Source organism: Eptesicus fuscus, chromosome 25 (genome assembly GCF_027574615.1).
Source record: "Eptesicus fuscus isolate TK198812 chromosome 25, DD_ASM_mEF_20220401, whole genome shotgun sequence".
Classification (NCBI taxonomy): domain Eukaryota; kingdom Metazoa; phylum Chordata; class Mammalia; order Chiroptera; family Vespertilionidae; genus Eptesicus; species Eptesicus fuscus.
Window position 1 is genome coordinate 6,300,520 of NC_072497.1, and position 15,481 is coordinate 6,316,000.

Here is a 15,481-nt window from a genome sequence, read left to right on the forward strand (position 1 = left end):
GCCTAGAGTAGCCTATGTTAGTTAGGGTGAGGAGACCTTTGAGGACCTGGCCTAGCCTAGTTTAGCCTAGAGTAGATTAGCTGAGTGAGGCAGACGAGACTTTGTAGGACCTAGCGTAGCTTAGCCTAGAGTAGCCTACGTTAGTTAGGGTGAGGAGACCCTTGAGGACCTGGCCTAGCGTAATTTAGCCTAGAGTAGATTAGCTGAGTGAGGCAGATGGGACCTTGGAGGACCTATCTTAGCTTAGCCAAGCCTAGAGTAGCCTATGTTAGTTAGGGTGGGACCTTTGAGGACCTGGCCTAGCGTAGTTTAGCCTAGAGTAGATTAGGTGAGTGAGGCAGACGAGACCTTGGAGGACCTAGATTACCTTAGCCTAGAATAGCATATGTTAGTTAGGGTGAGGAGACCCTTGAGGACCTGGCCTAGCCTAGTTTAGCCTAGAGTAGATTAGCTGAGTGAGGCAGATGAGACCTTGGAGGACCTAGTGTAGCTTAGCCTGGAGTAGACTATGATAGTTAGGGTGAGGAGTCCCTTGAGGACCTGGCCTACAGTAGTTTAGCCTAGAGTAGCTTAGCTGAGTGAGGCAGACGAGACCTTGTAGGACCTAGCGTAGCTTAGCCTAGAGTAGCCTATGGTAATTAGGGTGAGGAGACCCTTGAGGACCTGGCCTAGTGTAGTTTAGCCTAGAGTAGATTAGCTTGTGAGGCAGACGAGACCTTGGAGGACCTAGCATAGCTTAGCCTAGAGTAGCCTACGTTAGTTAGGGTGAGGAGACCCTTGAGGACCTGGCCTAGTGTAGTTTAGCCTAGAGTAGATTAGCTTGTGAGGTAGAGGAGACCTTGGAGGACCTAGCATAGCTTAGCCTAGAGTAGCCTACGTTAGTTAGGGTGAGGAGACCCTTGAGGACCTGGCCTAGCCTAGTTTAGCCTAGAGTAGATTAGCTTGTGAGGCAGACGAGACCTTGGAGGACCTAGCATAGCTTAGCCTAGAGTAGCCTACGTTAGTTAGGGTGAGGAGACCCTTGAGGACCTGGCCTAGCCTAGTTTACCCTAGAGTAGATTAGCTTCTGAGGCAGACGAGACCTTGGAGGACCTAGCATAGCTTAGCCTAGAGTAGCCTACGTTAGTTAGGGTGAGGAGACCCTTGAGGACCTGGCCTAGCGTAGTTTAGCCTAGAGTAGATTAGCTTGTGAGGCAGACGAGACTTTGGAGGACCTAGCATAGCTTAGCCTAGAGTAGCCTACGTTATTTAGGGTGAGGAGACCCTTGAGGACCTGGCCTAGCGTAGTTTAGCCTAGAGTAGCTTAGCTTGTGAGGCAGACGAGACCTTGGAGGACCTAGCATAGCTTAGCCTACAGTAGCCTACGTTAGTTAGGGTGAGGAGACCCTTGAGGACCTGGCCTAGCCTAGTTTAGCCTAGAGTACCTTAGCTTGTGAGGCAGACGAGACCTTGGAGGACCTAGCATAGCTTAGCCTAGAGTAGCCTACGTTAGTTAGGGTGAGGAGACCCTTGAGGACCTGGCCTAGCCTAGTTTAGCCTAGAGTAGCTTAGCTTGTGAGGCAGACGAGACCTTGGAGGACCTAGCATAGCTTAGCCTAGAGTAGCCTACGTTAGTTAGGGTGAGGAGACCCTTGAGGACCTGGCCTAGCTTAGTTTAGCCTAGAGTAGATTAGGTGAGTGAGGATGACGACACCTTGGAGGAACTAGCTTACCTTAGCCTAGAATAGCATATGTTAGTTAGGGTGAGGAGACCCTTGAGGACCTGGCCTAGCCTAGTTTAGCCTAGAGTAGATTAGCTGAGTGAGGCAGATGAGACCTTGGAGGACCTAGTGTAGCTTAGCCTGGAGTAGACTATGATAGTTAGGGTGAGGAGTCCCTTGAGGACCTGGCCTACAGTAGTTTAGCCTAGAGTAGCTTAGCTGAGTGAGGCAGACGAGACCTTGTAGGACCTAGCGTAGCTTAGCCTAGAGTAGCCTATGGTAATTAGGGTGAGGAGACCCTTGAGGACCTGGCCTAGCCTAGTTTAGCCTAGTGTAGATTAGCTTGTGAGGCAGACGAGACCTTGGAGGACCTAGCATAGCTTAGCCTAGAGTAGCCTACGTTAGTTAGGGTGAGGAGACCCTTGAGGACCTGGCCTAGCCTAGTTTAGCCTAGAGTAGATTAGCTTGTGAGGCAGAGGAGACATTGGAGGACCTAGCATAGCTTAGCCTAGAGTAGCCTACGTTAGTTAGGGTGAGGAGACCCTTGAGGACCTGGCCTAGCCTAGTTTAGCCTAGAGTAGCTTAGCTTGTGAGACAGACGAGACCTTGGAGGACCTAGCATAGCTTAGCCTAGAGTAGCCTACGTTAGTTAGGGTCAGGAGACCCTTGAGGACCTGGCCTAGCCTAGTTTAGCCTAGAGTAGATTAGCTTGAGAGGCAGACGAGACCTTGGAGGACCTAGCATAGCTTAGCCTAGAGTAGCCTACGTTAGTTAGGGTGAGGAGACCCTTGAGGACCTGGCCTAGCCTAGTTTAGCCTAGAGTAGCTTAGCTTGTGAGGCAGACGAGACCTTGGAGGACCTAGCATAGCTTAGACTAGAGTAACCTACGTTAGGTAGGGTGAGGAGACCCTTGAGGACCTGGCCTAGCCTAGTTTAGCCTAGAGTAGCTTAGCTTGTGAGGCAGATGAGACCTTGGAGGACCTAGCATAGCTTAGCCTAGAGTAGCCTACGTTAGTTAGGGTGAGGAGAACCTTGAGGACCTGGCCTATCCTAGTTTAGCCTAGAGTAGATTAGCTTGTGAGGCAGACGAGACCTTGGAGGACCTAGCATAGCTTAGCCTAGAGTAGCCTATGTTAGTTAGGGTGAGGAGACACTTGATGACCTGGCCTAGCCTAGTTTAGCCTAGAGTAGATTAGCTTGTGAGGCAGATGAGACCTTGGAGGACCTAGCATAGCTTAGCCTAGAGTAGCCTACGTTAGTTAGGGTGAGGAGACCCTTGAGGACCTGGCCTAGCCTAGTTTAGCCTAGAGTATATTAGCTTGTGAGGCAGACGAGACCTTGGAGGACCTAGCATAGCTTAGCCCAGAGTAGCCTACGTTAGTTAGGGTGAGGAGACCCTTGAGGACCTGGCCTATCGTAGTTTAGCCTAGAGTAGATTAGCTTGTGAGGCAGATGAGACCTTGGAGGACCTAGCATAGCTTAGCCTAGAGTAGCCTACGTTAGTTAGGGTGAGGAGACCCTTGAGGACCTGGCCTAGCGTAGTTTAGCCTAGAGTAGCTTAGCTTGTGAGGCAGACGAGACCTTGGAGGACCTAGCATAGCTTAGCCTAGAGTAGCCTACGTTAGTTAGGGTGAGGAGACCCTTGAGGACCTGGCCTAGCGTAGTTTAGCCTAGAGTAGCTTAGCTTGTGAGGCAGACGAGACCTTGGAGGACCTAGCATAGCTTAGCCTAGAGTAGCCTACGTTAGTTAGGGTGAGTAGACCCTTGAGGACCTGGCCTAGCGTAGTTTAGCCTAGAGTAGATTAGCTTGTGAGGCAGACGAGACCTTGGAGGACCTAGCATAGCTTAGCCTAGAGTAGCCTACGTTAGTTAGGGTGAGGAGACCCTTGAGGACCTGGCCTAGCCTAGTTTAGCCTAGAGTAGATTAGCTTGTGAGGCAGACGAGACCTTGGAGGACCTAGCATAGCTTAGCCTAGACGTAGCCTACGTTAGTTAGGGTGAGGAGACCCTTGAGGACCTGGCCTAGCCTAGTTTAGCCTAGAGTAGCTTAGCTTGTGAGGCAGACGAGACCTTGGAGGACCTAGCATCGCTTAGCCTAGAGTAGCCTACGTTAGTTAGGGTGAGGAGACCCTTGAGGACCTGGCTTAGCCTAGTTTAGCCTAGAGTAGCTTAGCTTGTGAGGCAGACGAGACCTTGGAGGACCTAGCATAGCTTAGCCTAGAGTAGCCTACGTTAGTTAGGGTGAGGAGACCCTTGAGGACCTGGCCTAGCCTAGTTTAGCCTAGAGTAGATTAGCTTGTGAGGCAGACGAGACCTTGGAGGACCTAGCATAGCATAGCCTAGAGTAGCCTACGTTAGTTAGGGTGAGGAGACCCTTGAGGACCTGGCCTTGCGTAGTTTAGCCTAGAGTAGATTAGCTTCTGAGGCAGACGAGACCTTGGAGGACCTAGCATAGCTTAGCCCAGAGTAGCCTACGTTAGTTAGGGTGAGGAGACCCTTGAGGACCTGGCCTAGCCTAGTTTAGCCTAGAGTAGATTAGCTTGTGAGGCAGACGAGACCTTGGAGGACCTAGCATAGCTTAGCCTAGAGTAGCCTACGTTAGTTAGGGTGAGGAGACCCTTGAGGACCTGGCCTAGCCTAGTTTAGCCTAGCGTAGATTAGCTTGTGAGGCAGACGAGACCTTGGAGGACCTAGCATAGCTTAGCCTAGAGTAGCCTACGTTAGTTAGGGTGAGGAGACCCTTGAGGACCTGGCCTAGCCTAGTTTAGCCTAGAGTAGCTTAGCTTGTGAGGCAGAAGAGACCTTGGAGGACCTAGCATAGCTTAGCCTAGAGTAGCCTACGTTAGTTAGGGTGAGGAGACCCTTGAGGACCTGGCCTAGCCTAGTTTAGCCTAGAGTAGCTTAGCTTGTGAGGCAGACGAGACCTTGGAGGACCTAGCATAGCTTAGCCTAGAGTAGCCTACGTTAGTTAGGGTGAGGAGACCCTTGAGGACCTGGCCTAGCGTAGTTTAGCCTAGAGTAGCTTAGCTTGTGAGGCAGACGAGACCTTGGAGGACCTAGCATAGCTTAGCCTAGAGTAGCCTACGTTAGTTAGGGTGAGGAGACCCTTGAGGACCTGGCCTAGCGTAGTTTAGCCTAGAGTAGCTTAGCTTGTGAGGCAGACGAGACCTTGGAGGACCTAGCATAGCTTAGCCTAGAGTAGCCTACGTTAGTTAGGGTGAGGAGACCCTTGAGGACCTGGCCTAGCGTAGTTTAGCCTAGAGTAGCTTAGCTTGTGAGGCAGACGAGACCTTGGAGGACCTAGCATAGCTTAGCCTAGAGTAGCCTACGTTAGTTAGGGTGAGTAGACCCTTGAGGACCTGGCCTAGCGTAGTTTAGCCTAGAGGAGATTAGCTTGTGAGGCAGACGAGACCTTGGAGGACCTAGCATAGCTTAGCCTAGAGTAGCCTACGTTAGTTAGGGTGAGGAGACCCTTGAGGTCCTGGCCTAGCCTAGTTTAGCCTAGAGTAGATTAGCTTGTGAGGCAGACGAGACCTTGGAGGACCTAGCATAGCTTAGCCTAGAGTAGCCTACGTTAGTTAGGGTGAGGAGACCCTTGAGGACCTGGCCTAGCCTAGTTTAGCCTAGAGTAGCTTAGCTTGTGAGGCAGACGAGACCTTGGAGGACCTAGCATAGCTTAGCCTAGAGTAGCCTACGTTAGTTAGGGTGAGGAGACCCTTGAGGACCTGGCCTAGCCTAGTTTAGCCTAGAGTAGCTTAGCTTGTGAGGCAGACGAGACCTTGGAGGACCTAGCATAGCTTAGCCTAGAGTAGCCTACGTTAGTTAGGGTGAGGAGACCCTTGAGGACCTGGCCTAGCCTAGTTTAGCCTAGAGTAGATTAGCTTGTGAGGCAGACGAGACCTTGGAGGACCTAGCATAGCTTAGCCTAGAGTAGCCTACGTTAGTTAGGGTGAGGAGACCCTTGAGGACCTGGCCTAGCGTAGTTTAGCCTAGAGTAGATTAGCTTGTGAGGCAGACGAGACCTTGGAGGACCTAGCATAGCTTAGCCTAGAGTAGCCTACGTTAGTTAGGGTGAGGAGACCCTTGAGGACCTGGCCTAGCCTAGTTTAGCCTAGAGTAGATTAGCTTGTGAGGCAGACGAGACCTTGGAGGACCTAGCATAGCTTAGCCTAGAGTAGCCTACGTTAGTTAGGGTGAGGAGACCCTTGAGGACCTGGCCTAGCCTAGATTAGCCTAGAGTAGATTAGCTTGTGAGGCAGACGAGACCTTGGAGGACCTAGCATAGCTTAGCCTAGAGTAGCCTACGTTAGTTAGCGTGAGGAGACCCTTGAGGACCTGGCCTAGCCTAGTTTAGCCTAGAGTAGCTTAGCTTGTGAGGCAGACGAGACCTTGGAGGACCTAGCATAGCTTAGCCTAGAGTAGCCTACGTTAGTTAGGGTGAGGAGACCCTTGAGGACCTGGCCTAGCCTAGTTTAGCCTAGAGTAGCTTAGCTTGTGAGGCAGACGAGACCTTGGAGGACCTAGCATAGCTTAGCCTAGAGTAGCCTACGTTAGTTAGGGTGAGGAGACCCTTGAGGACCTGGCCTAGCGTAGTTTAGCCTAGAGTAGCTTAGCTTGTGAGGCAGACGAGACCTTGGAGGACCTAGCATAGCTTAGCCTAGAGTAGCCTACGTTAGTTAGGGTGAGGAGACCCTTGAGGACCTGGCCTAGCGTAGTTTAGCCTAGAGTAGCTTAGCTTGTGAGGCAGACGAGACCTTGGAGGACCTAGCATAGCTTAGCCTAGAGTAGCCTACGTTAGTTAGGGTGAGGAGACCCTTGAGGACCTGGCCTAGCGTAGTTTAGCCTAGAGTAGCTTAGCTTGTGAGGCAGACGAGACCTTGGAGGACCTAGCATAGCTTAGCCTAGAGTAGCCTACGTTAGTTAGGGTGAGGAGACCCTTGAGGACCTGGCCTAGCCTAGTTTAGCCTAGAGTAGATTAGCTTGTGAGGCAGACGAGACCTTGGAGGACCTAGCATAGCTTAGCCTAGAGTAGCCTACGTTAGTTAGGGTGAGGAGACCCTTGAGGACCTGGCCTAGCCTAGTTTAGCCTAGAGTAGATTAGCTTGTGAGGCAGACGAGACCTTGGAGGACCTAGCATAGCTTAGCCTAGAGTAGCCTACGTTAGTTAGGGTGAGGAGACCCTTGAGGACCTGGCCTAGCCTAGTTTAGCCTAGAGTAGATTAGCTTGTGAGGCAGACGAGACCTTGGAGGACCTAGCATATCTTAGCCTAGAGTAGCCTACGTTAGTTAGGGTGAGGAGACCCTTAAGGACCTGGCCTAGCGTAATTTAGCCTAGAGTAGATTAGCTTGTGAGGCAGACGAGACCTTGGAGGACCTAGCATAGCTTAGCCTAGAGTAGCCTACGTTAGTTAGGGTGAGGAGACCCTTGAGGACCTGGCCTAGCCTAGTTTAGCCTAGAGTAGCTTAGCTTGTGAGGCAGACGAGACCTTGGAGGACCTAGCATAGCTTAGCCTAGAGTAGCCTACGTTAGTTAGGGTGAGGAGACCCTTGAGGACCTGGCCTAGCCTAGTTTAGCCTAGAGTAGATTAGCTTGTGAGGCAGACGAGACCTTGGAGGACCTAGCATAGCTTAGCCTAGAGTAGCCTACGTTAGTTAGGGTGAGGAGACCCTTGAGGACCTGGCCTAGCGTAGTTTAGCCTAGAGTAGCTTAGCTTGTGAGGCAGACGAGACCTTGGAGGACCTAGCATAGCTTAGCCTAGAGTAGCCTACGTTAGTTAGGGTGAGGAGACCCTTGAGGACCTGGCCTAGCCTAGTTTAGCCTAGAGTAGCTTAGCTTGTGAGGCAGACGAGACCTTGGAGGACCTAGCATAGCTTAGCCTAGAGTAGCCTACGTTAGTTAGGGTGAGGAGACCCTTGAGGACCTGGCCTAGCCTAGTTTAGCCTAGAGTAGATTAGCTTGTGAGGCAGACGAGACCTTGGAGGACCTAGCATAGCTTAGCCTAGAGTAGCCTACGTTAGTTAGGGTGAGGAGACCCTTGAGGACCTGGCCTAGCCTAGTTTAGCCTAGAGTAGATTAGCTTGTGAGGCAGACGAGACCTTGGAGGACCTAGCATAGCTTAGCCTAGAGTAGCCTACGTTAGTTAGGGTGAGGAGACCCTTGAGGACCTGGCCTAGCCTAGTTTAGCCTAGAGTAGATTAGCTTGTGAGGCAGACGAGACCTTGGAGGACCTAGCATAGCTTAGCCTAGAGTAGCCTACGTTAGTTAGGGTGAGGAGACCCTTGAGGACCTGGCCTAGCCTAGTTTAGCCTAGAGTAGATTAGCTTGTGAGGCAGACGAGACCTTGGAGGACCTAGCATAGCTTAGCCTAGAGTAGCCTACGTTAGTTAGGGTGAGGAGACCCTTGAGGACCTGGCCTAGCGTAGTTTAGCCTAGAGTAGCTTAGCTTGTGAGGCAGACGAGACCTTGGAGGACCTAGCATAGCTTAGCCTAGAGTAGCCTACGTTAGTTAGGGTGAGGAGACCCTTGAGGACCTGGCCTAGCGTAGTTTAGCCTAGAGTAGCTTAGCTTGTGAGGCAGACGAGACCTTGGAGGACCTAGCATAGCTTAGCCTAGAGTAGCCTACGTTAGTTAGGGTGAGGAGACCCTTGAGGACCTGGCCTAGCGTAGTTTAGCCTAGAGTAGCTTAGCTTGTGAGGCAGACGAGACCTTGGAGGACCTAGCATAGCTTAGCCTAGAGTAGCCTACGTTAGTTAGGGTGAGGAGACCCTTGAGGACCTGGCCTAGCCTAGTTTAGCCTAGAGTAGATTAGCTTGTGAGGCAGACGAGACCTTGGAGGACCTAGCATAGCTTAGCCTAGAGTAGCCTACGTTAGTTAGGGTGAGGAGACCCTTGAGGACCTGGCCTAGCCTAGTTTAGCCTAGAGTAGATTAGCTTGTGAGGCAGACGAGACCTTGGAGGACCTAGCATAGCTTAGCCTAGAGTAGCCTACGTTAGTTAGGGTGAGGAGACCCTTGAGGACCTGGCCTAGCCTAGTTTAGCCTAGAGTAGATTAGCTTGTGAGGCAGACGAGACCTTGGAGGACCTAGCATAGCTTAGCCTAGAGTAGCCTACGTTAGTTAGGGTGAGGAGACCCTTGAGGACCTGGCCTAGCGTAGTTTAGCCTAGAGTAGATTAGCTTGTGAGGCAGACGAGACCTTGGAGGACCTAGCATAGCTTAGCCTAGAGTAGCCTACGTTAGTTAGGGTGAGGAGACCCTTGAGGACCTGGCCTAGCCTAGTTTAGCCTAGAGTAGCTTAGCTTGTGAGGCAGACGAGACCTTGGAGGACCTAGCATAGCTTAGCCTAGAGTAGCCTACGTTAGTTAGGGTGAGGAGACCCTTGAGGACCTGGCCTAGCCTAGTTTAGCCTAGAGTAGATTAGCTTGTGAGGCAGACGAGACCTTGGAGGACCTAGCATAGCTTAGCCTAGAGTAGCCTACGTTAGTTAGGGTGAGGAGACCCTTGAGGACCTGGCCTAGGGTAGTTTAGCCTAGAGTAGCTTAGCTTGTGAGGCAGACGAGACCTTGGAGGACCTAGCATAGCTTAGCCTAGAGTAGCCTACGTTAGTTAGGGTGAGGAGACCCTTGAGGACCTGGCCTAGCCTAGTTTAGCCTAGAGTAGCTTAGCTTGTGAGGCAGACGAGACCTTGGAGGACCTAGCATAGCTTAGCCTAGAGTAGCCTACGTTAGTTAGGGTGAGGAGACCCTTGAGGACCTGGCCTAGCCTAGTTTAGCCTAGAGTAGCTTAGCTTGTGAGGCAGACGAGACCTTGGAGGACCTAGCATAGCTTAGCCTAGAGTAGCCTACGTTAGTTAGGGTGAGGAGACCCTTGAGGACCTGGCCTAGCGTAGTTTAGCCTAGAGTAGCTTAGCTTGTGAGGCAGACGAGACCTTGGAGGACCTAGCATAGCTTAGCCTAGAGTAGCCTACGTTAGTTAGGGTGAGGAGACCCTTGAGGACCTGGCCTAGCCTAGTTTAGCCTAGAGTAGATTAGCTTGTGAGGCAGACGAGACCTTGGAGGACCTAGCATAGCTTAGCCTAGAGTAGCCTACGTTAGTTAGGGTGAGGAGACCCTTGAGGACCTGGCCTAGCGTAGTTAAGCCTAGAGTAGCTTAGCTTGTGAGGCAGACGAGACCTTGGAGGACCTAGCATAGCTTAGCCTAGAGTAGCCTACGTTAGTTAGGGTGAGGAGACCCTTGAGGACCTGGCCTAGCGTAGTTTAGCCTAGAGTAGATTAGCTTGTGAGGCAGACGAGACCTTGGAGGACCTAGCATAGCTTAGCCTAGAGTAGCCTACGTTAGTTAGGGTGAGGAGACCCTTGAGGACCTGGCCTAGCGTAGTTTAGCCTAGAGTAGATTAGCTTGTGAGGCAGACGAGACCTTGGAGGACCTAGCATAGCTTAGCCTAGAGTAGCCTACGTTAGTTAGGGTGAGGAGACCCTTGAGGACCTGGCCTAGCCTAGTTTAGCCTAGAGTAGATTAGCTTGTGAGGCAGACGAGACCTTGGAGGACCTAGCATAGCTTAGCCTAGAGTAGCCTACGTTAGTTAGGGTGAGGAGACCCTTGAGGACCTGGCCTAGCCTAGTTTAGCCTAGAGTAGCTTAGCTTGTGAGGCAGACGAGACCTTGGAGGACCTAGCATAGCTTAGCCTAGAGTAGCCTACGTTAGTTAGGGTGAGGAGACCCTTGAGGACCTGGCCTAGCCTAGTTTAGCCTAGAGTAGATTAGCTTGTGAGGCAGACGAGACCTTGGAGGACCTAGCATAGCTTAGCCTAGAGTAGCCTACGTTAGTTAGGGTGAGGAGACCCTTGAGGACCTGGCCTAGCCTAGTTTAGCCTAGAGTAGCTTAGCTTGTGAGGCAGACGAGACCTTGGAGGACCTAGCATAGCTTAGCCTAGAGTAGCCTACGTTAGTTAGGGTGAGGAGACCCTTGAGGACCTGGCCTAGCCTAGTTTAGCCTAGAGTAGCTTAGCTTGTGAGGCAGACGAGACCTTGGAGGACCTAGCATAGCTTAGCCTAGAGTAGCCTACGTTAGTTAGGGTGAGGAGACCCTTGAGGACCTGGCCTAGCCTAGTTTAGCCTAGAGTAGCTTAGCTTGTGAGGCAGACGAGACCTTGGAGGACCTAGCATAGCTTAGCCTAGAGTAGCCTACGTTAGTTAGGGTGAGGAGACCCTTGAGGACCTGGCCTAGCCTAGTTTAGCCTAGAGTAGATTAGCTTGTGAGGCAGACGAGACCTTGGAGGACCTAGCATAGCTTAGCCTAGAGTAGCCTACGTTAGTTAGGGTGAGGAGACCCTTGAGGACCTGGCCTAGCCTAGTTTAGCCTAGAGTAGCTTAGCTTGTGAGGCAGACGAGACCTTGGAGGACCTAGCATAGCTTAGCCTAGAGTAGCCTACGTTAGTTAGGGTGAGGAGACCCTTGAGGACCTGGCCTAGCGTAGTTTAGACTAGAGTAGATTAGCTTGTGAGGCAGACGAGACCTTGGAGGACCTAGCATAGCTTAGCCTAGAGTAGCCTACGTTAGTTAGGGTGAGGAGACCCTTGAGGACCTGGCCTAGCCTAGTTTAGTCTAGAGTAGATTAGCTTGTGAGGCAGACGAGACCTTGGAGGACCTAGCATAGCTTAGCCTAGAGTAGCCTACGTTAGTTAGGGTGAGGAGACCCTTGAGGACCTGGCCTAGCCTAGTTTAGCCTAGAGTAGGTTAGCTTGTGAGGCAGACGAGACCTTGGAGGACCTAGCATAGCTTAGCCTAGAGTAGCCTACGTTAGTTAGGGTGAGGAGACCCTTGAGGACCTGGCCTAGCCTAGTTTAGCCTAGAGTAGCTTAGCTTGTGAGGCAGACGAGACCTTGGAGGACCTAGCATAGCTTAGCCTAGAGTAGCCTACGTTAGTTAGGGTGAGGAGACCCTTGAGGACCTGGCCTAGCCTAGTTTAGCCTAGAGTAGCTTAGCTTGTGAGGCAGACGAGACCTTGGAGGACCTAGCATAGCTTAGCCTAGAGTAGCCTACGTTAGTTAGGGTGAGGAGACCCTTGAGGACCTGGCCTAGCGTAGTTTAGCCTAGAGTAGCTTAGCTTGTGAGGCAGACGAGACCTTGGAGGACCTAGCATAGCTTAGCCTAGAGTAGCCTACGTTAGTTAGGGTGAGGAGACCCTTGAGGACCTGGCCTAGCGTAGTTTAGCCTAGAGTAGATTAGCTTGTGAGGCAGACGAGACCTTGGAGGACCTAGCATAGCTTAGCCTAGAGTAGCCTACGTTAGTTAGGGTGAGGAGACCCTTGAGGACCTGGCCTAGCGTAGTTTAGCCTAGAGTAGCTTAGCTTGTGAGGCAGACGAGACCTTGGAGGACCTAGCATAGCTTAGCCTAGAGTAGCCTACGTTAGTTAGGGTGAGGAGACCCTTGAGGACCTGGCCTAGCCTAGTTTAGCCTAGAGTAGCTTAGCTTGTGAGGCAGACGAGACCTTGGAGGACCTAGCATAGCTTAGCCTAGAGTAGCCTACGTTAGTTAGGGTGAGGAGACCCTTGAGGACCTGGCCTAGCCTAGTTTAGCCTAGAGTAGCTTAGCTTGTGAGGCAGACGCGACCATGGAGGACCTAGCATAGCTTAGCCTAGAGTAGCCTACGTTAGTTAGGGTGAGGAGACCCTTGAGGACCTGGCCTAGCCTAGTTTAGCCTAGAGTATCTTAGCTTGTGAGGCAGACGAGACCTTGGAGGACCTAGCATAGCTTAGCCTAGAGTAGCCTACGTTAGTTAGGGTGAGGAGACCCTTGAGGACCTGGCCTAGCCTAGTTTAGCGTAGAGTAGCTTAGCTTGTGAGGCAGACGAGACCTTGGAGGACCTAGCATAGCTTAGCCTAGAGTAGCCTACGTTAGTTAGGGTGAGGAGACCCTTGAGGACCTGGCCTAGCCTAGTTTAGCCTAGAGTAGCTTAGCTTGTGAGGCAGACGAGACCTTGGAGGACCTAGCATAGCTTAGCCTAGAGTAGCCTACGTTAGTTAGGGTGAGGAGACCCTTGAGGACCTGGCCTAGCCTAGTTTAGCCTAGAGTAGCTTAGCTTGTGAGGCAGACGAGACCTTGGAGGACCTAGCATAGCTTAGCCTAGAGTAGCCTACGTTAGATAGGGTGAGGAGACCCTTGAGGACCTGGCCTAGCCTAGATTAGCCTAGAGTAGATTAGCTTGTGAGGCAGACGAGACCTTGGAGGACCTAGCATAGCTTAGCCTAGAGTAGCCTACGTTAGTTAGGGTGAGGAGACCCTTGAGGACCTGGCCTAGCGTAGTTTAGCCTAGAGTAGCTTAGCTTCTGAGGCAGACGAGACCTTGGAGGACCTAGCATAGCTTAGCCTAGAGTAGCCTACGTTAGTTAGGGTGAGGAGACCCTTGAGGACCTGGCCTAGCGTAGTTTAGCCTAGAGTAGATTAGCTTGTGAGGCAGACGAGACCTTGGAGGACCTAGCATAGCTTAGCCTAGAGTAGCCTACGTTAGTTAGGGTGAGGAGACCCTTGAGGACCTGGCCTAGCGTAGTTTAGCCTAGAGTAGCTTAGCTTGTGAGGCAGACGAGACCTTGGAGGACCTAGCATAGCTTAGCCTAGAGTAGCCTACGTTAGTTAGGGTGAGGAGACCCTTGAGGACCTGGCCTAGCCTAGTTTAGCCTAGAGTAGGTTAGCTTGTGAGGCAGAAGAGACCTTGGAGGACCTAGCATAGCTTAGCCTAGAGTAGCCTACGTTAGTTAGGGTGAGGAGACCCTTGAGGACCTGGCCTAGCCTAGTTTAGCCTAGAGTAGCTTAGCTTGTGAGGCAGACGAGACCTTGGAGGACCTAGCATAGCTTGGCGTAGAGTAGCCTACGTTAGTTAGGGTGAGGAGACCCTTGAGGACCTGGCCTAGCCTAGTTTAGCCTAGAGTAGCTTAGCTTGTGAGGCAGACGAGACCTTGGAGGACCTAGCATAGCTTAGCCTAGAGTAGCCTACGTTAGTTAGGGTGAGGAGACCCTTGAGGACCTGGCCTAGCGTAGTTTAGCCTAGAGTAGCTTAGCTTGTGAGGCAGATGAGACCTTGGAGGACCGAGCATAGCTTAGCCTAGAGTAGCCTACGTTAGTTAGGGTGAGGAGACCCTTGAGGACCTGGCCTAGCCTAGTTTAGCCTAGAGTAGATTAGCTTGTGAGGCAGACGAGACCTTGGAGGACCTAGCATAGCTAGCCTAGAGTAGCCTACCTTAGTTAGGGTGAGGAGACCCTTGAGGACCTGGCCTAGCGTAGTTTAGCCTAGAGTAGATTAGCTTGTGACGCAGACGAGACCTTGGAGGACCTAGCATAGCTTAGCCTAGAGTAGCCTAGGTTAGTTAGGGTGAGGAGACCCTTGAGGACCTGGCCTAGCCTAGTTTAGCCTAGAGTAGATTAGCTTGTGAGGCAGACGAGACCTTGGAGGACCTAGCATAGCTTAGCCTAGAGTAGCCTACGTTAGTTAGGGTGAGGAGACCCTTGAGGACCTGGCCTAGCGTAGTTTAGCCTAGAGTAGCTTAGCTTGTGAGGCAGACGAGACCTTGGAGGACCTAGCATAGCTTAGCCTAGAGTAGCCTACGTTAGTTAGGGTGAGGAGACCCTTGAGGACCTGGCCTAGCGTAGTTTAGCCTAGAGTAGCTTAGCTTGTGAGGCCGACGAGACCTTGGAGGACCTAGCATAGCTTAGCCTAGAGTAGCCTACGTTAGTTAGGGTGAGGAGACCCTTGAGGACCTGGCCTAGCCTAGTTTAGCCTAGAGTAGATTAGCTTGTGAGGCAGACGAGACCTTGGAGGACCTAGCATAGCTTAGCCTAGAGTAGCCTACGTTAGTTAGGGTGAGGAGACCCTTGAGGACCTGGCCTAGCCTAGTTTAGCCTAGAGTAGATTAGATTGTGAGGCAGACGAGACCTTGGAGGACGTAGCATAGCTTAGCCTAGAGTAGCCTACGTTAGTTAGGGTGAGGAGACCCTTGAGGACCTGGCCTAGCGTAGTTTAGCCTAGAGTAGATTAGCTTGTGAGGCAGACGAGACCTTGGAGGACCTAGCATAGCTTAGCCTAGAGTAGCCTACGTTAGTTAGGGTGAGGAGACCCTTGAGGACCTGGCCTAGCCTAGTTTAGCCTAGAGTAGATTAGCTTGTGAGGCAGACGAGACTTTGGAGGACCTAGCATAGCTTCGCCTAGCGTAGCCTACGTTAGTTAGGGTGAGGAGACCCTTGAGGACCTGGCCTAGCCTAGTTTAGCCTAGAGTAGCTTAGCTTGTGAGGCAGACGAGACCTTGGAGGACCTAGCATAGCTTAGCCTAGAGGATCCTACCTTAGTTAGGGTGAGGAGACACTTAAGGACCTGGCCTAGCGTAGTTTAGCCTAGAGTAGATTAGCTTGTGAGGCAGACGACACCTTGGAGGACCTAGCGTAGCTTAGCCTAGAGTAGCGTACGTTAGTTAGGGTGAGGAGACCCTTGAGGACCTGTCCTAGCCTAGTTTAGCCTAGAGTAGATTAGCTGAGTGAGGCAGACGAGACCTTGTAGGACCTAGCGTAGCTTAGCCTAGAGTAGCCTATGTTAGTTAGGGTGAGGAGACACTTGAGTACCTGGCCTAGCGTAGTTTAGCCTAGAGTAGATTAGCTGAGTGAGGCAGATGGGACCTTGGAGGACCTAGATTACCTTAGCCTAGAGTAGCCTATGTTAGTTAGGGTGGGACCTTTGAGGACCTGGCCTAGCATAGTTTAGCCTAGAGTAGATTAGGTGAGTGAGGCAGACGAGAC